We start from the raw sequence: 27,073 nt of genomic DNA, 5'->3' as shown, positions 1-27,073 counted from the left end.
CCCATACAGCTTCTCTCCTTGTATATTTATATGCCTGTGGATTGGAGCATGATTATCAATTACTTAACAGCTAACATCTACTTGTAAGTAAATATGTACCATATTTGGTTTTCTGGGCCTGGGTTGCCTCATTTAGGATGTATTTTTGCAATTTGCATCCATTTGCCTGAAAATTCTATGATTTCATTTTTTAACTGCTGAGTAATACTCCGATTTATAAATGTATCACATTTTATTTTTCCATCCTTCAGTTGTTGGACATCTAAGTTGTTTCCAGTTTCTGGTTATTATGAGTAAGCCACAGTGAGCATAGTCCAGCAAATATATCATTAGTATGATGGAGCATACTCTGGGTAAATGCCCAAGAATGGGACAGCTGTGTTTTGAGGTATATCAACTCACATTTTTCTGAGGAACCATTATACAGATTTACATAGTGTCTAGTCAAGTTTGCACTCTCACCAGCATTGCAGGAGTGTTATCCTTGCTCCACATCCATGCCAGCATGAGCTGTCAGCAGTGTTATTGATCTTAGCCATTTTGACAGGTATAGGATGGAATCTTAAAGTGTTTTTGATTTGTATTTCCCTCATGGCTAAGAATGATGAACATTTAAGTATTTCTCAGACATTAGCTCAGTGCTTTGTCTCATCATCATCAAAGAGCCTTCTTCTGTCAACAGATAGGATGTGGGTGCAAAGATATACACCGAAACATTGTGCAGACACACACACACACACACACACACACACACACACACACAGAGAGAGAGAGAGAGAGAGAGAGAGAGAGAGAGAGAGAGAGAGAGAGAGAGAGAGAGAGAGAGACTAATTTGGAAGTCTCCATCCCCATCTGGTCCTTCCCCTGGGAGATCAGGGAACCCAGTGGAAGAGAAGGGAGAAAAACTGTAGGAGTCAAAGAGGATGGAGGACATTAGAACACTGCCACTAAATAAACTAATTAGGGTTCACATGGGCTCACAGAGACTTAAATGGCAAGCATGATACCTGTATGGATATTCACGTGGTCTTCTACATATATGTTATGGTTCTTAGCATAGTGTTTTGATGAGACTCCTAACTGTGGGAACAAGTGTATCTCTGACTCTTTTTCCTGTGCTTTAGACTTCTTTCCTCCTATTTGAATATCTCATGCAGCCTTGCTGTGAGGGTTTTTGGCTTGTATTATTGTATTTTATTTTGTTCTGTTTGGTTGTCTTCCCTTGGAGTCCTGTTCTTTTCTGAAGAAGAAATGAAGGGATAGTGTGTCTGGAGAAGAGGAGAGGTATGGGAAGCTAATAGGTGAGAGAGAGGGAAAACTGTGGTTGGGATGGGAGAAGAATCTATTTTCTTTTTACTTTTCTTTTTTATTAGATTTTTTAAAATATATATTTCAAATGCTAACCCAAAAGTTCCCTATACCCTCCCCCAACCCTGCTCCCCTACCCACCCACTCCTGCTTCTTGGCCCTGGCATTCCTCTGTACTGGGGCGTATAAAGTTTGCAAAGCCAAGGGGATGGATCCCCGAGTGGGGTAGTCTCTGGATAGTCCATCCTTTCATCTTAGCTCCAAAGGTTGTCTCTGTAACTCCTTTCATGGGTATTTTATTCCCTAGTCTAAGGAGGAATGAAGTATCCAACCATTGGTCTTCCCTCTTCTTGATTTTCTTGTGTTTTACAAATTGTACCTTGGGTGTTCTCTTTCTGGGCTAATATCCACTTATCAGTGAGTGCATATCTAATGACTTCTTTTGTGATTGGGTTACATCACTAAGGATGGCATCCTCCAGTTTCATCCATTTGTCCAAGAATTTCATAAATCCATTGTTTTTAATAGGTGAATAGTACTCCATTGTATAAATGTACCACATGTTCTGTATCCATTCTTCTGTTGAGGGACATCTGGGTTCTTTCCAGCTTCTGGCTATTATAAATAAGGCTGCTATGAACATAGTGGAACATGTGTTCTCATTACCAGTTGGAAAGAAGAATTTATTTTCAATTTTAAAATGTGACCACACAAACAAAATAAGAGATGAGTTTTATAATATATATTCTGATTATTCTTTCCCCTATCCAAGCTCTTCCAAGACCCTCCCCAACTCATTTTCCATTCAATATACCATTTGTGTCTCTCATTAGAAAGCCAAACAAGCATCTAAAGGAAAATATTAAAGTAAAGATAAAAAAAAATCAGCATCAAATAACAAACAGAAGAAAAAGAGAAATAAAAGCTAGAGATACTCATATGGATGCAGAGACACACATGGGTGGAATCTCATAAAACAAATATATATATATATTCTGTAAGGTTACAAAGAAACAAACAAATAAACAAACAAAAATCTACTGACAAAATATAAGATAAAGTACCCTCTAAAAATCTCATTGAGTTATTTTTGTGTTAATCATCTACTGCTGGGTATAGGTCCTGCCAAAATCATGTTCTATATCCTCAGTAAGCTAGTTAGAGAGAGTTAGTTTCTATCTGTCAGCTATTATTAATTAGAGATACATTCTACTTTAAAGATGAGGCTTGGGTTCACATCTTTTAATACTGGGACCTCATTTGTTGCAGATCTTGTGCATGTTGCGACACTCTGTGTATTTATATGTGCATCATCACTTTTATGTTTAAAGGGTCATGTTTTCCCATGTTTCCTTTTTTTTTTTTTTTTTTTTGGCATGGCTTCCCTGAACCTTGAGGGAAGGAATTTGATAGACATATCCACTTAGAACTGAGTATACTAAAGCTCTCATTCTCTACACATTGTCTGGCTAGGGGCTAAGTGTATCCCTATTTGTTCTCTTCTATTGCCAGAGAAAGCTTTGGTAGTAATGCTGAGAAAGGCTATGAGTCATTTTATTGTTGTATTCCTTTAGCAGAGAGCAGTATTTGTTTTTTCACTAGACCCCTGGTCTATCTGGTCTCAGGTTCTAGGGAACTCTAGCAATGTCAAGGATGGGTTCTGTGTTGGTTTGAATAAGAATGGCTCCCATAGACTCATATATTTAAATGTTTCTTTACTATGGAGTGGAATACTTTAATAGGATTAAAAGGAATAGGAGATGTAGCCTTGTTGGAGAAAGTGTGTCACTGAGAATGGGCTTTAAGGGTTTTGTTTTTGTTTTTTATTTTTAACGTATTTATTTCACATCCTGTTCACTGCCTCCCACAATCCTGCGCCCATTCTCCTTTCCCCCTTATCCCATGGATATCCCCCACCCTGGCACATCAAATCTCTGTGAGGCTAGGTGCTGCCTCTACCATTGCTACCAGACTATGCACTCCAGCTAGAAGAATATATCTCAAACAAGCCACCTTCCTGGCCAGAGGACAGGTGTCCGCCCGGCCCAGGAGGCTTCTGCCTCAGGTTCCACAGAAGCCATCTCAGTTCCAGGACTCTGCGGCAGGAAGTCTGCACAGGTGAGAGTGTGGACTACAGAGGCTAGCAGCTTCTGGGAGAGGCGAAAGCCACAAAGCTTCTGGGGAAGCGCTGTTTTTGGGCTCCAGACATCCGGCAACCTTCCTGGCAAGAGGACAGGTGTCCACCCAACCTGGGAGGGCTTTGCCTCAGGATCCGAGGGAGCCATCTTGGTTTCAGGACTCCATGGAAAGTAGTCTACACAAGTGAGAGTGTGGACTACTGAAACAATGGATTCTGTGACAGACCAAAGCAACACAGCTTCTGGGAAAGATCCTGTTTTGGGCCTTCATCTTCGGCCAGGAGGAGGTCCAAACGCCAGATAACTGCGCACCTTCCCTGAAAGAGGAGTGCTTGCCTGCAGAGACTGCTCTGACCACTGAAACTAAGAGGATAAAGCTAGTCTCGCAGGTCTGCAGATAGAGGATAACAAAATCAGCAGAGGAACAATCTCTAAACAGAGACAACTATAACAACTAGCGCCAGAGATTACCAGATGGCAGAAGTTAAATGTAAGAATCTTACTAACAGAAATCAGGACCACTCACCATCATCAGAACCCAGCACTCCCACTTCGACCAGTCCAAGGCACCCCAAAACACCCGAGAAGCTAGACCTGGATTTAAAAGCATATCTCGTGATGATGGTAGAGGACATCAAGAAGGACTTAAATAACTGACTTAAAGAAATACAGGAGAACACTACTAAACAGGTAGAAGACATTAAAGAGGAAGCACAAAAATTTTTTAAAGAATTGCAGAAAAACACAACCAAACAGGTGATGGAATTAAATAAAACCATCCAAGACCTAAAAAGGGAAGTAGACATAATAGAGAAAACCCAAAGTGAGGCAAGGTTGGAGATAGAAACCCTAGGAAAGAAATCTGGAACCATAGATGCAAGCATAAGCAATAGAATACAAGAGATGGAAGAGAGAATCTCAGTTGCAGAAGATTCCATAGAGAACATCGGCACAACAATCAAAGAAAATGGAAAATGCAAAAAGATCCTAACTCAAAACATCCAGGAAATCCAGGACACAATGAGAAGACCAAACTTACAAATAATAGGAGTGGATGAGAATGAAGATTTTCAACTCAAAGGACCAGCAAATATCTTCAAAAAAATTATAGAAGAAAACTTCCCAAATATAAAGAAAGAGATGCCCATGAACATACAAGAAACCTACAGAACTCCAAATAGACTGGACCAGAAAAGAAATTCCTCCCGACACATAATAATCAGAACAACAAATGCACTAAATAAAGATAGAATACTAAAAGCAGTAAGGGAAAAAGGTCAAGTAACATATAAAGGCAAGCCTATCAGAATTACACCAGATTTTTCACCAGAGACTATGAAAGTCAGAATAACCTGTCAGATGTTATACAGACACTAAGAGAACACAAATTCCAGCCCAGGCTACTATACCCAGCCAAACTCTCAATTACCATAGATGGAGAAACCAAAGTATTCCAAGACAAAACCAAATTCACACATTATCTTTCCACGAATCCAGCCCTTCAAAGGATAATAACAGAAAAAAACCAATACAAGGACGGAAGCCACACCCTAGAAAAAGCAAGAAGATAATCCCTCAACAAACCTAAAAGAAGACAGCCACAAGAACAGAATGCCAACTTTAACAACAAAAATAATGGGAAGAAACAATTACTTTTCCTTAATATCTCTTAATATCAATGGACTCAACTCCCCAATAAAAGGATATAGACTAACAAACTGGCTACACAAACAAGACCCAACATTTTGCTGCCTACAGGAAACTCATCTCAGGGAAAAAGATAGACACTACCTCAGAATAAAAGGCTGGAAAACAATTTTCCAAGAAAATGGTGTGAAGAAACAAGCTGGAGTAGCCATTCTAATATCTAACAAAATCGACTTCCAACCCAAAGTAGTCAAAAAAGACAAGGACGGGCACTTCATACTCATCAAAGGTAAAATCTTCCAAGAGGAACTCTCAATTCTGAGTATCTATGCTCCAAATAAAAGGGCTGCAGCATTCATTAAATAAACTTTAGTAAAGCTCAAAGCACACATTGCACCTCACACATTAATAGTGGGAGACTTCAACACACCATTTTCAACAATGGACAGATCATGGAAACAGAAACTAAACAGGGACACAGTGAAACTAACAGAAGTGATGAAACAAATGGACTTAACAGATATCTACAGAACATTTTATCCTAAAACAAAAGGATATAACTTCTTCTCAGCACCTCATGGTACCGTCTCCAAAATTGACCACATAATTGGTCACAAAACAAGCCTCAACATATACAAAAATATTGAAATACTCCCATGCATCTATCAGATCTCCATGGACTAAGGCTGATCTTCAATAACAACATAAATAATGGAAAGTCAATATTCACGTGGAAACTGAACAACACTCTTCTCAATGATAACTCGGTCAAGGAAGGAATAAAGAAAGAAATTAAGGACTTTTTGGAGTTTAATGAAAATGAAGCCAGAACATACCCAAACTTATGGGACACAATGAAAGCATTTCTAAGAGGAAAACTCATAGCTCTGGGTGCCTCCAAAAAGAAACTAAAGAGAGCACAAATTAGCAGCCTGACTACACACCTAAAAGCTCTAGAACAAAAGGAAGCAAATACACCCAAGAGGAGTAGAAGGCAGGAAATAATCAAACTCAGGGGTGAAATCAACCAAGTGGAAACAAGAAGAACTATTCAAAGAATCAACAAATCAAGGAGCTGGTTCTTTGAGAAAATCAACAAGATAGATAAACCCTTAGCCAGACTCACTAGAGGACACAGGGAAAGCATCCTAATTAACAAAATCAGAAATTTTAAGGGAAACATAACAACAGATCCTGGAGAAATCCATAACACCATCAGATCCTTCTACAAAAGGCTATACTCAACAAAACTGGAAAACCTGGATGAAATGGGCAAGTGTCTATACAGATACCAGGTACCAAAGTTAAATCAAGATCAGGTTAATAATCTAAACAGTTCTATATCCCCTAAAGAAATAGGAGCAGTCATTAATAGTCTCCCAACCAAAAAAAAAAAGCCCAGGATCAGATGGGTTTAAAGCAGAGTTCTATCAGACCTTCAAAGAAGATCTAATCCCAGTTCTTCACAAACTATTCCACAAAATAGAAACAGAAGGTACTCTACCCAACTCATTCTATGAAACCACAATTACTTTGATACCTAAACCACAAAAAGACCCAACAAAGATAGAGAACTTCAGACCAATTTCCCTTATGAATATCGGTGCAAAAATCCTCAATAAAGTTCTTACTCACCGAATCCAAGAACACATCAAAACAATCATCCATCCTGACCAAGTAGGTTTCATTCCAGGGATGCAGGGATGGTTCAATATACGGAAATCCATCAACGTAATCCAGTATTTAAACAAACTCAAAGACAAAAACCACATGATCATCTCGTTAGATGCAGAGAAAGCATCTAACGATCTAACATCTAACAGCTTCAATCAAGTAGCTGGATATAAAATTAACTCAAACAAGTCAATGGCCTTTCTGTACACAAAGGATAAACAGGCTGAGAAAGACATTAGGAAAACAACACCCTTCTCAATAGTCACAAAGAATATAAAATACCTTGGCATGAGTCTAACTAAGGAAGTGAAAGATATGTATGATAAGAACTTCAAGTCTCTGAAGAAAGAAATTAAAGAAGATCTCAGAAGATGGAAATATCTCCCATGCTCATGGATTGGCAGGATCAATATAGTAAAAATGGCTATCTTGCCAAAAGCAATCTATAGATTCAATGCAATCCCCATCAAAATTCCAACTCAATTGTTCAATGAATTAGAAAGGGCAATCGGCACATTCATCAGGAATAACAAAAAATCTAGGATAGCATAAACTCTTCTCAAAGATAAAAGAAATCTGGTGAAATCACCATGCCTGACCTAAACCTGTACTACAGAGCAATTGTGATAAATACTGCATGGTACTGGTATACTGACAGACAAGTAGACCAATGGAACAGAATTGAAGACCCAGAGATGAACCCACACACATATGGTCACTTGATCTTTGACAAGGGAGCTAAAACCATCCAGTGGAAAAAAGACAGCATTTTCAACAAATGGTGCTGGCACAACTGGCGGTTATCATGTAGAAGAATGAGAATTGATCCATTTCTATCTCCTTGTACTAAGGTCAAATCTAAGTGGATTAAGGAACTCCACATAAAACCAGAGACACTGAAACTTATAGAGAAGAAAGTAGAGAAAAGCATCGAAGATATGGGTACAGGGGAAAAATTCCTGAATAGAACAGCAATGGCTTGTGCTGTAAGACTGAGAATCGATAAATGGGACCTCATAAAATTGCAAAGCTTCTGCAAGGCAAAAGTCACCGTCAATAAGACAAAAAGACCACCAACAGATTGGGAAAGGATCTTTACCTATCCCAAATCGGATAGGGGACTAATATCCAATTTATATAAAGAACTCAAGAAGGTGGACGCCAGAAAATCAAATAACCCCATTAAAAAATGGGGCTCAGAGCTGAACAAAGAATTCTCACCTGAGGAATACCGAATGGCAGAGAAGCACCTGAAAAAAATGTTTAACATCCTTAATCATCAGGGAAATGCAAATCAAAATAACCATGAGATTCCACCTCACACCAGTCAGAATGGCTAAGATCAAAAATTCAGGTGACAGCAGATGCTGGCAAGGACATGGAGAAAGAGGAACACTCCTCCATTGATGGTGGGATTGCAAGCTTGTACAACCACTCTGGAAATCAGTCTGGCGGTTCCTCAGAAAATTGGACATAGTACTACCGGAGGATTCTGCAATACCTCTCCTGGGCATATATCCAGAAGATGTCCCAACCGGTAAGAAAGACACATGCTCCACTATGTTCATAGCAGCCTTATTTATAATAGCCAGAAGCTGGAAAGAACCCAGATGCCCCTCAACAGAGGAGGATACAGAAAATGTGGTACATTTACACAATGGAGTACTACTCAGCTATTAAAATGAATGAATTTATGAAATTCCTAGCCAAATGGATGGACCTGGGGGCATCATCCCAATCACAAAGGAACTCGCACAATATGTACTCACTGATAAGTGGATATTAGCCCAGAAACTTAGGATACCCAAGATATAAGATACAATTTGCTAAATGCATGAAACTCAAGAAGAATGAAGACCAAAGTGTGGACACTTTGCCCCTTACTAGAAATGGGAATGAAACACCCATGGAAGGAGTTACAGAGACAAAATTTGGAGCTGTGACGAAAGGATGGACCATTTAGTGATTGCTATATCCAGGGATCCATCCCATAATCAGCTTACAAACGCTGACACCATTGCATACACTAGCAAGATTTTGCTGAAAGGACCCAGATATAGCTGTCTCTGGTGAGACTATGCCGGGGCCTAGCAAACACAGAAGTGGATGCTCACGGTCAGCTATTGGATAGGTCACACTGCCCCCAATGCAGGAGCTAGAGAAAGTACCCAAGGAGCTAAAGGGAACTGCAACCCTATAGGTGGAACAACAATATGAACTAACCAGTTCCCTGGAGCTCTTGTCTCTAGCTGCATATGTATCAAAAAATGGCCTAGTCAGCCATCACTGGAAAGCGAGGCCCTTTGGACTTGCAAACTTTATATGCCCCAGTACAGGGGAACGCCAGGGCCAAAAATGGGGAGTGGGTGGGTAGGGGATTGGGGGGGTGGGTATGGGGGTCTTTTGGGATACATTGGAAATGTAAAGGAGGAAAATACCTAATTAAAAAAAGGAAAAAAAAAGAATATATCTCATGGACAGGAAGCAGCTTTTGGGGTAGGCCCCATTCCAGTTGCTCAGGATCCACATGAAGGTCAACCTTCACATCAGCTATATATTTGTAGGAAGACCTAGGTCCAGCCCATGTGTTCTCTTTGGTTGGTGGTTCAGACTCTGAAAGCCCCAAGGGTCCAGTTTAATTGAATCTGTTGGTATTTCTGTAGAGTTTCTAGCCTTGACAAGTCCTGTAATCCTTCCTCCTCTTCTTCCATAAGAGTTTCAAACTCCATTTACTTTTTGGCTGTGGGTGTCTGTTTCTGCATCAGCTACTGGAAGGAGCCTCCCAGAGGACAACATTCCCCTGTCTGCATAAGAGAGTATCATTCATAGTGTCAGGGATTGGTGCTTTCTGTTGGGACAGGTCAAGTTGGGCCAGTTATTGGCTGGCCATTCCCTCAGTCTCCACTCCCTTCCCCATGCCTGCATTACTTATAGACAGAAAGTCTATAAGTATTTCTGGGTTGAAAACTTTTGGGTTGAAAGTTCTGTGAGTAGATTGGTGTCTCTATCACTCTACTGTGAATCCTGCCAGGGTACAGTAGGTGGCCTCTTCAGGTTCCTTATCTGCAATGTTCTGAGCCAAAGCTAATGTCACCTCATTGATTCTTGTGTGCCTCCATAATTCCAAGACTCTATCTTGTCCTGGAGATGCCCTCATACCTCCTCAACACTGTCAGTTGCATATTTCCATTTGTGTTCATGGTCATCTAGCTAGCTCTCCTGTCCTTCCCCACACTGGACCCTGAAGCCCTCATTCCTGTCCTCTCACCACTCCTTCTCAGTTTCTTCCTTCCATCTGCATCCTATGAATATTTAATTCCCACTTCTAGGTAAGATTCAAGATTCCTCACTTCTTGGGTCTTCCTTCTTGTAGGCTTTGAGGTTTTGAAAGAGCTTGCCAGGCCTAGTATCTCTTCTTCCACCCTGCAGATAAGGATGTAGCTCTTTGCTACTGCTTCTTAGCCATTCATGGCATCATGCTATCTGTCATGATGATGAACTGAGCTCTAGAACTGTAAGAAACAGTCCACGTTAAATGCTCCCCTTTTTGAGTTGTCTTGGCCATGGTATCTTCTCACAGCAATAGAATGACTAACACAGGTTCCATCTCTTGGAGGAATTCAGATATTCGTTGGTTATTTATTACTATGTGCTTTGTTCCCCTATTGCACTACTGCATTTGTATTGCCGGTCAAAGGGCTTAAAGCTGGGTTAGTGTTTACCTTTCTTTATACAAAGTACTTTTTAATATCAAGACTATTAATATATAGTGATGAAGGCTCTATGCATACACTATCTTGACGTATCCTTGTTCGAGTGATGTGCACTTATTGTTTTCAGCAATAGAACCTCACCATTAGTTTGTAGAGAGCAAGCAATACTGTTGGCAACAGCCTAGGATGTTTGGGGTTCCCATGAGAATGCTTCGGCCAACACCTCAATTAAATGCAATTCATTCCCACCCCTGTAAGCTTCATTTTGCAATGGGAGACACACAGTTGTGGTTCCACCTTCTCACTAATTGGTAATTTCATTTACATCATTTCTATACATGTATATAACTTAGGAAGCTTCCACTATACTATGTTTCCATATGTTTCCTCAACTGGCTCACAGTTATAGCTGTTCCTCAATGTATTACATCCTTTAACTACCATGTTTCAACAAGTCCCTTCCAGTCGGCACCAGCACCAGGTCACCTTGGGCACAGAGTCTGCGGACACCCCCAATGTCCCCTAGAGGACTCTCCACTCGATCTTAGAAGCACCAGTGAGTGGAACACAACTTCTGTTCCAATCCAATCTCGTGGGACCTGGGACAGCATTAGGAAAGCAGGAAGCCTGGCCTGACCAGGGTCACAAGTCCCTTCTGGTCTGTGCCAGCATTGGTCACCTGGGCACAGAGTTGGCAGACACCCCTAAGGTCCCTAGAGGATAGCTTCTGAAACAGACCCCATTTCAGGCTCCAGACATCCAGGGACCTTCCCTGCCAGAGGAGAGGTGTACACCCTGCCTGGGAGGGCTTTACCAGAGCACCTCCTGGAACCATCTTGGTTCCCGAATCCCTCCTAGACTAGTCTGTGCAGGTGAGAGTGTGGACTACAGAAGCAGCACAGCTGCTATGACAGACCAAAGCAACACAGCTTCTGGGACAGGTCCTGTTTCAGGCCTTCATCTTCTGCCAGGAGCAAGGTCCAAACACGAGAAATCTGTGCACCTTCCCTGTAAGAAGAGAGCTTGCCTGCAGAGAGTACTCTGTCCACTGAAACTCAGAGGAGAGAGCTAGTCTCCCAAATCTGCTGATAGAGGGTAACAGAATCACCAGAGGAACAATCTCTAACCAGAGACAACTATAACAACTAACTCCAGAGATTACCAGATGGTGAAAGGCAAACATAAGAATCTTACTAACAGAAACCAAGACCACTCACCATCATCAGAACGCAGCACTCCTACCTCCCCAGAAACACCCGAAAAGCTAGAAGCGGAACATACAGTAAACAGAAAGCTCTTGGGTTAAAAGTCTGTGCTAGGGATGAGCTACACCATAAAAAGGGTTTTGGTTTGTTTGGTTTTGTTTTTGTTTCTGTTTTTTTTTTTCCCAGAAAATAGCATAATCTTGGGGTTTACAATGGGATCAAATATCCTGCATCAGAATTCAGCAATGTTCCCTCCATTACATTATCAAGCTCTCTGACAGTGCTCTGGTTGTTTCTAGGCATGTCTGAGTGCATCATCATGGGCATACGAGGATCCCAAGGACATCAGAACTGGGCTTTTGAACCTGTTGCACATGGCCAACAGGGACCTAAAAAGCACCAAGGAGACAACTGATCCTTATCACAAGGGATAAATCCCTCATCCCTCTTGTAACATAATTTACTGCAAGATGTCACCATTCCCGACCTTGGCTCATTGTCCTATGTGCTACTGAAAGAAAGGGTTCCTGTCCAGGGTTCACCCCACAAACCACAGAAACATTGAACTCAGTTAAACAATGTTCCACAAAGCTCTATATAGGACCCATTCAATTCAGAGTCACTATGCAGTGTTATATCTAAAATGGCCTGATCAGAACGGAACACTTCATATGCGCTCCCTGTGATTTTGTTTTGTTTTGATTTGTTTTTTTTTTTTTTTCTTTATAAGTTAACAAAGATAGATGTCTGGGGCCATGGCTCAGCACCCAATACCTCAGCATATTCAAACTGGTGTGATTTCTCAGTAGTTTTTAATGGCTCATTTGGTGATTGACAAAATTTTAAGGTAGGATGAGACATTTCTGAGAAGGGTTTGGAAAGGAAACACTCAGTTAGATACATAGGAATTACTTAGGCAATGACAATTAAGACTGGATAAACCCTGGCTTTGGAAGGCAGATGTGCTCAATGGCTGTGTCCCAGGAAAGTCCCCAGGAAAGGATATCTGTTTGTGGAACATTGTAAGATTAACAAATGTCATTCAGAACACAGCAGGATGTGATCTCCATGACCTTGCTCTGAGTCAAGTTATTTTTCTATGTCAGTGATTGGCAGGCATATTACAGCAACAATCTGAAATAGGGGCTGGACAGAGAACAATATGGCTGTAGCTATACTGGTGGGTATACGCCTCAGCTTCCTGTCAGTACAGGATGAACATTAGCAGGGAGTCCAAGGCTGTAGCCCATGACATCAGCAATCCCTCCTTGGAAAATCTATTGTCTCCTGTGAAGTTCTTGGCATCTCCTGTGATGGCACCAGTGTTATAGCAACAAGCTCACTTAATATTCTCACTCAGTATCTAGCCACTAGGTTGGTGGACATGTTTGCTCAACTCTGCAATCTTTTGGGGAGAGCCAGTGTGGATGGGAGAGAGACCAGAGAGAGGAGAAAGGATGCTGGCCTTCCATCTGAGAGTAATGAAGGAGGAAATATGTGGACTTGGAGAATGTGGAGTAAGTCCTGGGAAGTGGATGTTGAGCTCCCTGGAAGGGGTGGCCTGAGATGGCCTTTCTAGTAATGTAGAATTGGAGACTCTGGGTAGCAAAAGAATTTCCATAATTATCAAAATTCTTGAACATCAAATATTTCAGAACATTACTTTCTCTATCCCCTAAGCAGGAGTTGGCAAGGGCAAAACTGTTATGCTAAGAAATCCAAGTATTTACATTCACTGAGTATTGTTGGTGTTACATTGGGACACAATGACACCATCAGGAGTCACAGAGTGTCTAACGTATGCCCTTTTGGGAAGGGCATGACTGTATTTCACTATCAGGGCTCTTTAACTTCAGTGGCTATTTGGGAGTAGTATGATGGAGAGAATTGTGCTCCAGGCCATGACCTCATGTTCTCAGAATGACTCTGACATCCTGTCCATGACAGTTCCCACTTTACCTTTCTTAATCACCAGTTGTGAGTGGCAGGCATTTCTACACTGTAACCACAGACCTGTCAGAGTGGAGACACCCAGACAGAGAATGGATCCTATTGCTACTTCTTGGGTGTTTGGTGTTTCAGTAGGGGGAATTGATAGCATTTTGACCATGTTCTCCCACTGCATGACTTTTGAAGCCCAGGTCCTGGGCCTAGCATAACTGGGTAGATCTGAGCATCTCTAAGCACTAAAGTACTTGAGAACTGTGATTTTACCATCTAACTTGTGAAACCATAGGACTGATAGCTCTGAAGCCAAATTACACTCTGTTCAATTGATAATCATCCTGAGAAAGCTGTCTCTCTGGTAATAATAAGCTTGTTTAGGGAGACATCTCTCTGGTAATAATAAGCTTGTTTAGGGAGACAGAGGAAACACCTGGCTGTTTACATCTCCTGGTCTCTCTAGAGTACTGGTAGAACTGAGACCCACTGTGGAGGCATCTCAAGCCCAGACCAAACACATTCTGGTGTCACTAGTTTCCAATCATGTTCTCTTTCTTAGTAGTCTGCCTACACTCTTTGCATTCTCACTTAAAATTATTCTTGTGTTCTTCTACCTACAGGGGCTTGCAGAGAGACATCATCAGTTGTACCTGAGCTAAGTGAGAATGAGTTAGAAATAGAACTGGAGAGGCTCAGCACAGAGCTGCACCTCCTTACCCAGAAGAGAAATGAGCAGAGAAATCACCTGATCGCTTTCTAAGAGGGATCCATGAACAATAGGTATGCATTGCTCTAAACCCTGTGGTATCTATCAGTCTGTGGTCTTCAATGTCAGCCTCATCTTATCCTTTGAAGGAGGTGGGTTCTATGAAGCATTACCACCAGATTGTCTCTATGCCCAACCTCATGTCCATGAATGCTTCATAGTGGAGAAGCAGAACCTGAAGCTTGGTCAGGAGTGAGATGAGAAATGGACTCTTCTGCTTCCTCCAGTAGAAAAGAAGGACTTGTATTCTGAGTGAAGAATTCAGGGAGAGAGGTGGTGGAGAGTGAGTTCCCAGCATGCATTTGGAAAGCACTTGACAGGATGTGTCTTTGTGAGTTTCTAGGTGATGTGAGTTTATGGTGAGTGTTTATAAGTGCCTGGCAGGTGACTGAGTGCTGAGAAGCTCTTTGTAGTATCTAGAGGGGCCTGGTCCCACATTTTCCTTCTCAGTGCATGTCTAGAAGGCCTGAGGCTCAATCCTTTTCCTCTTTGTCTGTGGCCTTATACTGCAAGACAGTAATGTTGCATACATTTCTTTTGCATCTCATTGTACTCTCTGTTTCTGTCTCTGTCTCTCATTCTCTGACTGTTTCCTTTTCTCCTCCGTATGTGTGTGTTTGTGTATGTGTTCAAGTGTGTGAGTCTGTGTGTGTGCACATGTACCTACATGTAAATGAGTTTTGTATGTTTATTTTTCCCTCCAAACCTGGGAACCTATGGGGTCTGTGTTTTGGCTTGAGGATTTATCTTCATAACAATTTCAATATGATGTTAGTGCTGAAGTCTCAGAGCTCCCACTTTATTCAACACTCTTCTTTGCCTATGTGGTCACAGTTGTCTGTACACTTGTATCCCTTGAGCATATTATAAAGCTGTGCTGATGTCTGATCACATCTCCAGGATTATGTGTAAGGTCTGTTTCTACAGTATAAGTTATTCAGGATTTACCACCCCAGTTGTGAAAACAGGAAAAATGTAATCACAGGTTTCTGGTGGGCAAAGACCTGGGGCCTAGGCTATGAGAGCATAGCTGGTTAGACTGCTACATCCAACCCTACTGCGTGAACACAGGGAGCCAGGGAACCCTCCATCTTGATGCTTAGCTTCTGCTGTCCTGGACCAGGATAACAAATATTCAAAGCTGAAGATCATCCCAGTATATAGAATCCAGAATGTGCTTTCCATGGCTGGGGTAGTCCAGCACTCAGCCTGAGAAATGTGTTCCTAAAAGCCCATGTTCATGGAGTTCTGTCTTCCTAGGACCAGGCCCTTCCAGAAGATAAAACCATTCTATGAACAACTGACATTAAAGAAGAGCCATGTCATGTCCACTGTGAACAACTTAGAGTTGGAGATAATTGAGGCCCAAGAGAACACCCAGGAGCTCTGGAAGGAGATAAACTACTATAGGTAAGTACCAGTTAGCAAGCCAATCAATAGTGGAATAGCAATTTCTGCCTTCCTTGGTTTCTGGACTGGAGAGTCTGCAGTTCTGGTTCTACCCCTTCTGCTTTTAGCCATCAGTGTGCCTTGGGATAATAGACTCAGTTTTCATAAATCCATAAGACACTGTTACATCTCCCAGCATTGTCCAGGCATCCTTAGAAGCCTCTCAATCGAAGAGTGATTGTGCATGGTTATTATGCAGTACTGAGAGCCTGGTTCTCAGGCCGTGTTTTAGAGAGCTGAGTGTGACATAACACGAGGATAGAATGCCCTCCCTTTGGTTCTGCTAATCTACTATGATGGTATTTGCACCCTACTAATTGATGCTGCCCTAGTGCATTGGGCGGTCTTGGATAGATGGAGATCCCTCTTTCTTTTGGAGAGACATAGACCCTTATTGGTGTTCGGGTTGCAGCAATAATTTCTTCTTCCCTGAAATGGCTGTTTGCTGTTTGTGCAGCTGTTATGGATTTATTGAGATAGACTGTAATAAGTCTTCATGGGAACCAGGGTCCTGGTGGGATTAATGGGCCTATACATAAGAATGAGAGGAGGAGGCTGGAGGATCTTACTATGCAGAGGGTGTTTCCAGAAACCTACATAGCTAGCTCATGATGGAGAAGAAAAATCTTATTAAGATGTCCATCACACTGAAGCGGGAGAGCAAGGAAGTACAGATTGATTTTGCTCTCATTGAGAAATATTTGGTTGACTTGAACCTGAATGGACGAACAGGAGCAGACCAGCAACCATGAGACCCAACAACTTCAGGGAGGGACAAGCAGCTCAGTCAGGCTAATACTGTCTGACACCATTTGCCCCATTGGATTCATCTTTGCTTTCCCCTACTACCTTTCTAATCCACACTCCCAAACAGCCACCCACCTCTTGGCAAGTAGTTGTTTATTGCTCTTTTTATACACACATATTCTGGGAAGTTAGCCTCTTGTGAGAAACTAAATCATTGGCAAGTGGACCTTGCTGCTCTGCTTTAGTCTGAAGTCTAGAAAGGGTGACAGATGAATAACATGCCACATTTCTGCATGTGTTCATGATAAGTGGGATGGTATGCAGAGTTTTGAGGAGCATCTAGGTCCTGGGACAGAGGTCATGCAAGGGTCATGTGACTTGAGGTGGGAAGAACCTTCCAGGGTTAAAATCGAAATGTAAATATCAAATGAATGCTTCTCATGGTCATTAATCTGGGGGGCAGGTGGGCTTCTCCTTTCTTCTTACAATTCAATGAGGTCTCTTCCTATTGTCCAATTCGTGGTTCGCAAGCATAGAAGTCTGAGTGACAGCTTGTCAGTCCATGTGTTTGTGAGTGTTGTTTGACATTTTGCCCTGCATGTATATAACAGCAATGGTTTCAGTTAATAGATCAGTGTTAACTGTCCTGTTGAGGTGGTGAGAGACAGTAGTCTGACAGCTGACATTTAGGTCTCCACCAAGCCTGTGTCTTAAGATCTGCCTTCTTCTCCTAGGAGTCAGAGACTCCAGCAAGAGCTGAAACTTCCACATCCCAGGAAGAGAGCCTCCTACAGAATGAGTTTCCACTCAGGAGCCCCCTTTTGAACTCCAACCCCCACATCCACAATCTACCTTGGATTAATCTTATTACACTCAGTATATTTACACGGTGTGAATAGGAGGAAGCCAGTGAGCCAGCTGATTCAGGGTGTTGTTCCCTTTACTATTATGGCAACACCCCTTGAGTGAGGACTGAGGTGACTGACCCACCAACAGCAGTCCAAGAGGAGATATAGGCTGTAGGTCTGTACTCCTTAATATGCAGTGAAAGCTGATGTTCAATCATTTTCTGTTTTTGTTAAAAATTTGCTCTTTATTGTTTTATTCTTTTTTTAGGTTTTGGGGAAGTTATATGTTTTTGTTTGGTTTTCATGGTTTGATTGTGCTTTAATCTCTTTTTAGTAATTGTACTTTTTAAGCCTGTTTATTAAACATTGTATTTCTTATAAATAAAAATTGATTTACAACTCTTTACTCTTAACTGTAAGTGTCAGTCAGCCTGGGCTACAGAGTGAAGTCAATGTCACCAAGGGGTATACAAGAAGATGGTCTCTTGTGGGTAATGTGGCTTATGCCATGGAAACACACTTTATGATGCAATCATTTCCATAATGTATTCATGCTGCTATGTATTCTCCTACACCTAAAATATAGCACTCTATAACACACATTCTTGACTGACACTGTGGACCATATATTGATTAATATACAGTCATTGCTCTAATGCTGCTGAGGAAATAAAAACATTTCCAAAGGAATAGCAAATAAATCAGGAAGGCCAGAGCCATGTGTCTCAGTTTTGCTTGTAATACAGCATCAGTGGCAACCACACAATAGAGATAATGGCTTTCTAAGTCAGGCTTTGAAATATCATTTGGTAGATGATGTTGTTCTTGAACATTTGCTGTGGGTTTTTTGCTTGTTTGTTTGTTTGTTTTGTTTTTGTGCTGTTTAGAGACATTGTTATTTATGTGAATGATTGTTTTTCCTACTGTATGTCTGCACACAAAACACACACACAAAACAATAAAAAAACAACAAATGGTATTTTCTTGAAAGCAGAAACCAAAGAGCTGTTCTTCTCATCTGTTTCCCAAATCTGAGCAGAGAATAGTTTGAAGAGTGAAGATGGATGGTAGAGGAAAAGAGGGAGAGTTAATTTCTCACTTCCTTAAACTTGAAACCAAGCACCAGACCCACTTTAATAAAGATCAGTACCAGGTGGAGTCCTACAACCTTCCCTGAAGGGGAATACTCAAGAACTGAGATGTTGTAATTGTATTAACTGCTTCTAATACCCTCCGCAAAACATAAGCAGCAGAGGAAAATGACTCATTCAAATAGCACACACAGAATCCAAGAACACATCAATAACAACATCTAGGATGCTCAAGTAGGCCTCATTTTAGGGATTCAGGTATGGATCATTATAGAAACATCCATCAACACAATCCAAAATAAAAAAACAAAAAACAAACAAGCGATTGAAAAAAAAAAAAAAACACTGACAAACCATTATCATCTTATTGGATGCTGAAAAACCAACACAATTTCTTGTTAAAAGTTCTCCAGAGAAGAAGGATACAAGATACATTCCTAAACATAATAAAAGCAATAAACACCAAACCAATAGATGGCGTCAAATCAATAAGCAATAGGACACATAAAGGGGACCAAAGGGACACAAATGGGAAAGAAGAAGTCAAAGGACAGTATATGTAAGTGATGCCAGAGGGTTTATCCTGCTGGTCTCTTCATAACCACTGCTAATTTCTAAGCTCCTGCTAAGCAGTATCAATTGTTCCATTAACCCCCTCTGCCCTTGACTGTAAAAGCAGAGCCATGTGGCTAAAGCCACCAAGTTCTGCTTCTTGCTGGGGCTGGAAAATGCCCCCTTGTTCTATTACATCATCACCAAATCTCCATTTTTAATGATTTCACTCACTGCTTAAGCTTGGTGGTCCTGGAACTTACTCTGTCTACTGACCTTGAACTCAGAGATCTTCAGGGCTCTGTCTTCTGAATGCCGGATGAATGGCATGGTCTACAATGCCTGGCTCTAAGCTTTTCTCTTTTTCTCCCAAGGCTGTAGACCATGACATCAGCAATCTCTTCTTGGAAACTCTATTGTCTCCTGGAGACTTCTTGGCATCTCCTGTGATGTCACCAGTGTTGTAGCAACAAGCTCATATAGGATTCTCACTCAGTGTCTAGCCACTAGGTTGGTGAACATGTTTGCTCGACTCTGCAATCTTTTTGGGAGAGCCAGTGTGGATGGGAGAGAGACCAGAGAGAGGAGGAAGGGTGCTGGCCTTCCATCTGAGAGTAATGAAGGACGAAGGAGGTGGACTTGGAGAATGTGGAGTAAGTCCTGGGAAGTGGATGTTGAGCTCTCTGGAAGGGGTGGCCTGAGATGGCCTTTCTAGTAATGGGGCACAGGAACTGGAGTCTCTGGGTAGCAAAGAATTTCCATAATTATCAAAATTCTTGAATATCAAGGATTTCAGAACATTACTTTCTCCATCCCCTAAGCAGGAGTTGGCAAGGCCAAAACTGTTATGCTAAGAACTCTTAAGTATTTATATTCACTGAGTATTGTGGGTATTACATGGCAACACAATGAGGACATCAGGAGTCACAGAGTGTCTAACCTATGCCCTTTTAGGGAAGGGCATGACTGTATTTCACTCTCAGGGCTCTTTAACATCAGTGGCTATTTGGGAGTAGTATAATGGAGAGAATTGTGCTCCAGGCCATGACCTCATGTTATCAGAATGACTCTGACATCCTGTCCATGACAGTTCCCACTTTACCTTCCCTCCTTTATAGAATAGAAATCAAGCCCTCTGACAAGTGTTCTGGTATTGAAACACGTGAACATTAGCAGGGAGTCAAAGGCTGTAGACCATGACATCAGCAATCTCTTCTTGGAAACTCTATTGTCTCCTGGAGACTTCTTGGCATCTCCTGTGATGTCACCAGTGTTGTAGCAACAAGCTCATATAGGATTCTCACTCAGTGTCTAGCCACTAGGTTGGTGAACATGTTTGCTCGACTCTGCAATCTTTTTGGGAGAGCCAGTGTGGATGGGAGAGAGACCAGAGAGAGGAGGAAAGGTGCTGGCCTTCCATCTGAGAGTAATGAAGGACGAAGGAGGTGGACTTGGAGAATGTGGAGTAAGTCCTGGGAAGTGGATGTTGAGCTCCCTGGAAGGGGTGGCCTGAGATGGCCTTTCTAGTAATGGGGCACAGAAACTGGAGTCTCTGGGTAGCAAAGAATTTCCATAATTATCAAAATTCTTGAATATCACATATTTCAGAACATTACTTTCTCCATCCCCTAAGCAGGAGTTGACAAGGCCAAAACTGTTATGCTAAGAACTCTTAAGTATTTACATTCACTGAGTATTGTGGGTATTACGTGGCGACTCAATGAGGATATCAGGAGTCACAGAGTGTCTAACCTATGCCCTTTTAGGGAAGGGCATGACTGTATTTCACTCTCAGGGCTCTTTAACTTCAGTGGCTATTTGGGAGTAGTATAATGGAGAGAATTGTGCTCCAGGCCATGACCTCATGTTCTCAGAATGACTCTGACATCCTGTCCATGACAGTTCCCACTTTACCTTCCCTCCTTTATAGAATAGAAATCAAGCCCTCTGACAAGTGTTCTGGTATTGAAACACAGGAACATTAGCAGGGAGTCAAAGGCTGTAGACCATGACATCAGCAATCTCTTCTTGGAAACTCTATTGTCTCCTGGAGAGTTCTTGGCATCTCCTGTGATGTCACCAGTGTTGTAGCAACAAGCTCATATAGGATTCTCACTCAGTGTCTAGCCACTAGGTTGGTGAACATGTTTGCTCGACTCTGCAATCTTTTTGGGAGAGCCAGTGTGGATGGGAGAGAGACCAGAGAGAGGAGGAAAGGTGCTGGCCTTCCATCTGAGAGTAATGAAGGACGAAGGAGGTGGACTTGGAGAATGTGGAGTAAGTCCTGGGAAGTGGATGTTGAGCTCCCTGGAAGGGGTGGCCTGAGATGGCCTTTCCAGTAATGGGGCACAGGAACTGGAGTCTCTGGGTAGCACAGAATTTCCATAATTATCAAAATTCTTGAACATCAAGGATTTCAGAACATTACTTTCTCCGTCCCCTAAGCAGGAGTTGGCAAGGCCAAAACTGTTATGCTAAGAACTCTTAAGTATTTACATTCACTGAGTATTGTGGGTATTACATGGCAACACAATGAGGACATCAGGAGTCACAGAGTGTCTAACCTATGCCCTTTTAGGGAAGGGCATGACTGTATTTCACTATCAGGGCTCTTTAACTTCAGTGGCTATTTGGGAGTAGTATAATGGAGAGAATTGTGCTCCAGGCCATGACCTCATGTTCTCAGAATGACTCTGACATCCTGTCCATGACAGTTCCCACTTTACCTTCCCTCCTTTATAGAATAGAAATCAAGCCCTCTGACAAGTGTTCTGGTATTGAAACACATGAACATTAGCAGGGAGTCAAAGGCTGTAGACCATGACATCAGCAATCTCTTCTTGGAAACTCTATTGTCTCCTGGAGACTTCTTGGCATCTCCTGTGATGTCACCAGTGTTGTAGCAACAAGCTCATATAGGATTCTCACTCAGTGTCTAGCCACTAGGTTGGTGAACATGTTTGCTCGACTCTGCAATCTTTTTGGGAGAGCCAGTGTGGATGGGAGAGAGACCAGAGAGAGGAGGAAGGGTGCTGGCCTTCCATCTGAGAGTAATGAAGGACGAAGGAGGTGGACTTGGAGAATGTGGAGTAAGTCCTGGGAAGTGGATGTTGAGCTCCCTGGAAGGGGTGGCCTGAGATGGCCTTTCTAGTAATGGGGCACAGAAACTGGAGTCTCTGGGTAGCAAAGAATTTCCATAATTATCAAAATTCTTGAATATCACATATTTCAGAACATTACTTTCTCCATCCCCTAAGCAGGAGTTGACAAGGCCAAAACTGTTATGCTAAGAACTCTTAAGTATTTACATTCACTGAGTACTGTGGGTATTAAGTGGTGACACAATGAGGCCATCAGGAGTCACAGAGTGGCTAACCTATGCCCTTTTAGGGAAGGGCATGACTGTATTTCACTCTCAGGGCTCTTTAACTTCAGTGGCTATTTGGGAGTAGTATAATGGAGAGAATTGTGCTCCAGGACATGACCTCATGTTCTCAGAATGACTCTGACATCCTGTCCATGACAGTTCCCACTTTCCCTTTCTTAATCACCAGTTGTGAGTGGCAGGCATTTCTACACTGTAACCACAGACCTGTCAGAGTGGAGACACCCAGACAGAGAAGGGATCCTATTGCTACTTCTTTGGTGTTTGGTGTTTTAGTAGGGGCAATTGATAGTATTTTGACAATGTTCTCTCACTGCATGACTTTTGAAGCCCAGGTCCTGGGCCTAGCTTAACTGGGTAGGAGATCTGAGCATCTCCAAGCACTAAAGTACTTGAGAATTGTGATTTTACCATCTGACTTGTGAAACCACGGAACTGTTGGCTCTGAAGCCAAATTACACTCTGTTCAGTTGATAATCATTCTGAGTAAGCTGTCTCTCTGGTAATAATAAGCTTGTTTAGGGAGACATCTCTCTGGTAATAATAAGCATGTTTAGGGAGACAGAGGAAACACCTGGCTGTTTACATCTCCTGGTCTCTAGAGTACTGGTAGAACTGAGACCCACTGTGGAGGCATCTCAAGCCCAGAACAAACTCTTTCTGGTGTCAGTAGTTTCCAGGCATGGTCTCTCTCTTGGTGGTCTGCCTACACTCTTTGAATTCTCACATGAAAGTATTTTTGTATTCTTTTACCTAAAGGGGCTCGAAGACACACATCATCCACTGGACCTGACCTAAGTAAGAAGGAGTTCAAAAAGGAAAAAGAGAGGCTGACCACAGAGCTGCACCTCCTCATCCAGATGAGAAATGAGCAGAGAGATCACCTGATCGATTTCAAAGAGAGTTCCAATTACAATAGGTATGCACTGCTCCAAACCCTGTGGTGTCAGTCTGGGGTCTTCAATGTCAGCCTCATCATATCCTTTATAGGAGGTGGGTTCTATGAAGCTGTACCACCGGATCGTCCCTATGCCCAACCTCATGTCCATGAATGCTTCATAGCAGAGAGGCAGAACCTGAAGCTTGGTCAGGAGGGAGATGAGAAATGGACTCTTCTGCTTCCTCCAGTAGAAAAGAAGGACTTGTATTCTGAATGAAGAATTCAGGGATAGAGGCAGTGGAGAGTGAGTTCCCAGCATGCATTTGGAAAGCACTTGACAGGATGTGGCTTTGTGAGGTTCTAGGTGATTTGAGTGTATGGTGTTTATACTTTCCTGGTGGGTGCCTGAGTGCTTAGAAGCTCCTCTTAGTATCTAGAGGGGCCTGGTCCCACATTTTCCTTCTCAGTGTATATCTAGAAGGCCTGAGGCTCATTCCTGTTCCTCTTTGTCTGTGGCCTTATACTGCAAGACAGAAATGCTGCTTACATTTCTTTTGAATCTCATTGTGCTCTATGCTTCTGTCTGTGTCTCGCATTCTCTGTTTTTTTTTCTCTCTGTGTGTTTGTGTTCAAGTGTGTGAGTGTGTTCAAGTGTGTGAGACTGTGTGTGTGCACATGTACCTACATGTGCATGATTTTTGTAAGTTTAATTTTCCCCCCAAACTTGGGAACCTATGGGGTCTGTGTTTTGGTGTGTGGATTCATCTTCATAACAATTTCAAGGTGATGTTAGTGCTAAAGTCTCAGAGCTCCCACTTTATTCAACAGTGTTCTTTGCCTATGTGGTCACAGTTGTCCATGCACTTGTATCCCTTGGGCATAATATAAAGCTGTGCTGATGTCTGATCACAACTCCAGGATTATGTGTAAGGTCTGTTTCTATGGTATAAGTTATTCAGGATTTACCACCCCAGTTGTGAAAACAGGAAAAATGTAATCACAGGTTTCTGGTGGGCAAAGACCTGGGGCCTAGGCTCTTGAGAGCATAGCTGGTTAGACTGCTACATCCAACCCTACTGCGTGAACACAGGGAGCCAGGGAACCCTCCATCTTGATGCTTAGCTTCTGCTGTCCTGGGCCAGGATAACAAATATTCAAAGCTGAAGATCATCCCAGTATATAGAATCCAGAATGTGCTTTCCATGGCTGGGGTAGTCCAGCACTCAGCCTGAGAAATGTGTTCCTAAAAGCCCATGTTCATGGAGTTCTGTCTTCCTAGGACCAAGCCCATCCAGAAGAAAAATCCATTCTATGAACAACTGAGATCAACCAAGGACCAGGTCCTGTCTTCTGTGTATAAGTTAGAGATGGGGATAATTGAGGCCCAAGAGAATATCCAGGAGCTCAATAAGTGGATAGACTACTTTACGTAAGTACCAGTTAGCAAGTCAACAGTGGAATGGCAATTTCTGCATTCCTTGGTTTCTGGACTGGAGAGTCTGCAGTTCTGCTTCTGCCCGTTCTGCCTTTAGCCATCAGTGTCCCTTGGGATAATAGACTCAGTTTTCATAAATCCGTAAGACAATGTTACCCCTCCCAGCATTGTCCAGGCATCCTTAAAAGCCTCAGTAGAAGAGTGGTTGTGCATAGTTATTATGCATTACTGAGAGTCTGGTTATCAGGCAGTGTTTTAGAGAGCTGAGTGTGATATAACACAAGGATAGATGCCCTCCCTTTCGTTCTGCTGATCTACTCTGACGGTATTTGCACCCTACTAATTGATGTTGCCTTAATGCATTGGGAGGTCAATGATCGATGGAGATCCCTCTTTCTTTTGGAGAGACATGGACCCTTATTGGTGTTCCAACTGCAGCAATGATTTCTTCTTCCCTGAAATGACTGTTTGCTGTTTGTGCAGCTGTCATGGATTTATTGAGATGGATTGTATTATGTCTTCATGGGAGCCTGGGTCCATGTGGGGTTATTGGCCCTATACATAAGAATGAGAGGATGAGGCTGGAGGATCTTACTATGCAGAGGTTTTTTCCAGAAACCTACATAGCCAGCTTATGGTGGAGAAGAATCTTAAGATGTCCGTCACACAGAACCAGAAGAACAAGGAAGTAGAGATTGATTGGGCTCTCATTGAGAAATATTTGGTTGACTTGAACCTGAATGGACAAACAGGAGCAGACCAGCAACCATGAGACCCAACAACTTCAGGTAGGGACAAGCAGCTCACTCAAGCAAATACTGTCTGACACCATTTGCCCCATTGGATTCATGTTTGCTTTCCCCTACCACCTTTCTAATCCACACTCCCAAACAGCCACCCACCTCTTGGAATGTAGTTGTTCATTGCCCTTTTTATACACACATATTCTGGGAAGTTAGCCTCTTGTAGAAACTAAATCATTGGCAAGTGTACCTTGCTGCTGTGCTTTAATCTGAAGTCTAGAAATGGTGACAGATGAATAACATGCCACATTTCTGCATGTGTTCATGATAAGTGGGATGGTATGCAGAGTTTTGAGGAGCATCTAGGTCCTGGGACAGAGGTCATGCAAGGGTCATGTGACTTGAGGTGGGAAGAACCTTCCAGGGTTAAAATCAAAATGCAAATATCAAATGAATGCTTCTCATGGTCATTAATCTAGTGGGCAGGTGGGCTTCTCCTTTCTTCTTGCAATCCAATGAGGTCTCTTCCTATTGTCCAATTCTTGGTTTGCAAGCATAGAAGTCTGAGTGACAGCTTGCCAGTCCATGTGTTTGTGAGTGTTGTTTGACATTTTGCCCTGCATGTATATAACAGCAATGGTTTCAGTTAATTGATCATTGTTAACTGTCCTATTGAGGTAGTGGGAGACAGCAGTCTGACAGATGACATTTAGGTCTCCACCAAGCCTGTGTCTTAAGAACTGCCTTCCTCTCCTAGGACTCAGCGACTCCAGCAAGAGCTGAAATGTCCACATCCCAGGAAGAGAGCCTCCTGCAGAATGAGTTTCCACCTCAGGAGCCCCCTGCTGAACTCCATCCCCAACATCCATGGTCTACCTTGGATGAATCTTATTACACTCAGTACATTTACGCGGTGTGAATAGGAGGAAGCCAGTGAGCCAGCTGATTCAGGGTGTTATTCCCTTTCCTGTTCTGGCAATACCCCTTGAGTGAGGACTGAGGTGACTGCCCCTCCAACAGCAGTCCAAGAGGAGATACAAGCTGTAGGTCTGTACTCCTTAATATGCAGAGAAAGGGTGCTGATGTTCAATCATTTTCTGTTCAAGTTTTGGTTAAAGTTTTGCTCTTTATTGTTTTATTTAGTTTTTAGGTTTTGCTGAAGTTATATGTTCTTATTTGGTTTTCACGGTTGAATTTTTCTTTTCATCTCTTTTTAGTATTGTACTTTTAAAGCCTGTTTATTAAACATTGTATTTCTAGTAAATAAAAATTGATTTACAACTCTTGACTCTAAGACCATCTTCCTTATTCAGGTTTCCTCTCCACTTCTGTAAACCTAGAACCCACAGCCAGAGATGGAGCTGTAAGTGTCAGGCAGCCTAGGCTACAGAGTGAAGTAAATGTCACCAAGGGGTATACAAGAAGATGGTCTCTTGTGGATAATGTGGCTTACCCCATGGAAACACACTTTATGATGCAATCAGTTCCATACTGTATCCATGCTGCTATGTATTCTCCTACAACTAAATTATAGCACTCTATAAAGCA

General features: G+C 42.2%; 2 pseudogenes; both read left to right on the top strand.

The window, feature by feature from the left end:
• The first annotated feature begins 13,069 nt into the window (after positions 1 to 13,069).
• On the top strand, positions 13,070 to 17,486 carry Gm3313 (annotated as a pseudogene).
• A 4,429-nt stretch (positions 17,487 to 21,915) lies between these two features.
• On the top strand, positions 21,916 to 26,813 carry Gm5152 (annotated as a pseudogene).
• The last annotated feature ends 260 nt before the right edge of the window (positions 26,814 to 27,073 follow it).

The sequence above is a fragment of the Mus musculus genome, chromosome 5 (assembly GCF_000001635.26).
Source record: "Mus musculus strain C57BL/6J chromosome 5, GRCm38.p6 C57BL/6J".
NCBI classification, from domain to species: Eukaryota; Metazoa; Chordata; class Mammalia; order Rodentia; family Muridae; genus Mus; species Mus musculus.
This window is presented reverse-complemented; position numbering and strand designations above follow the sequence as displayed.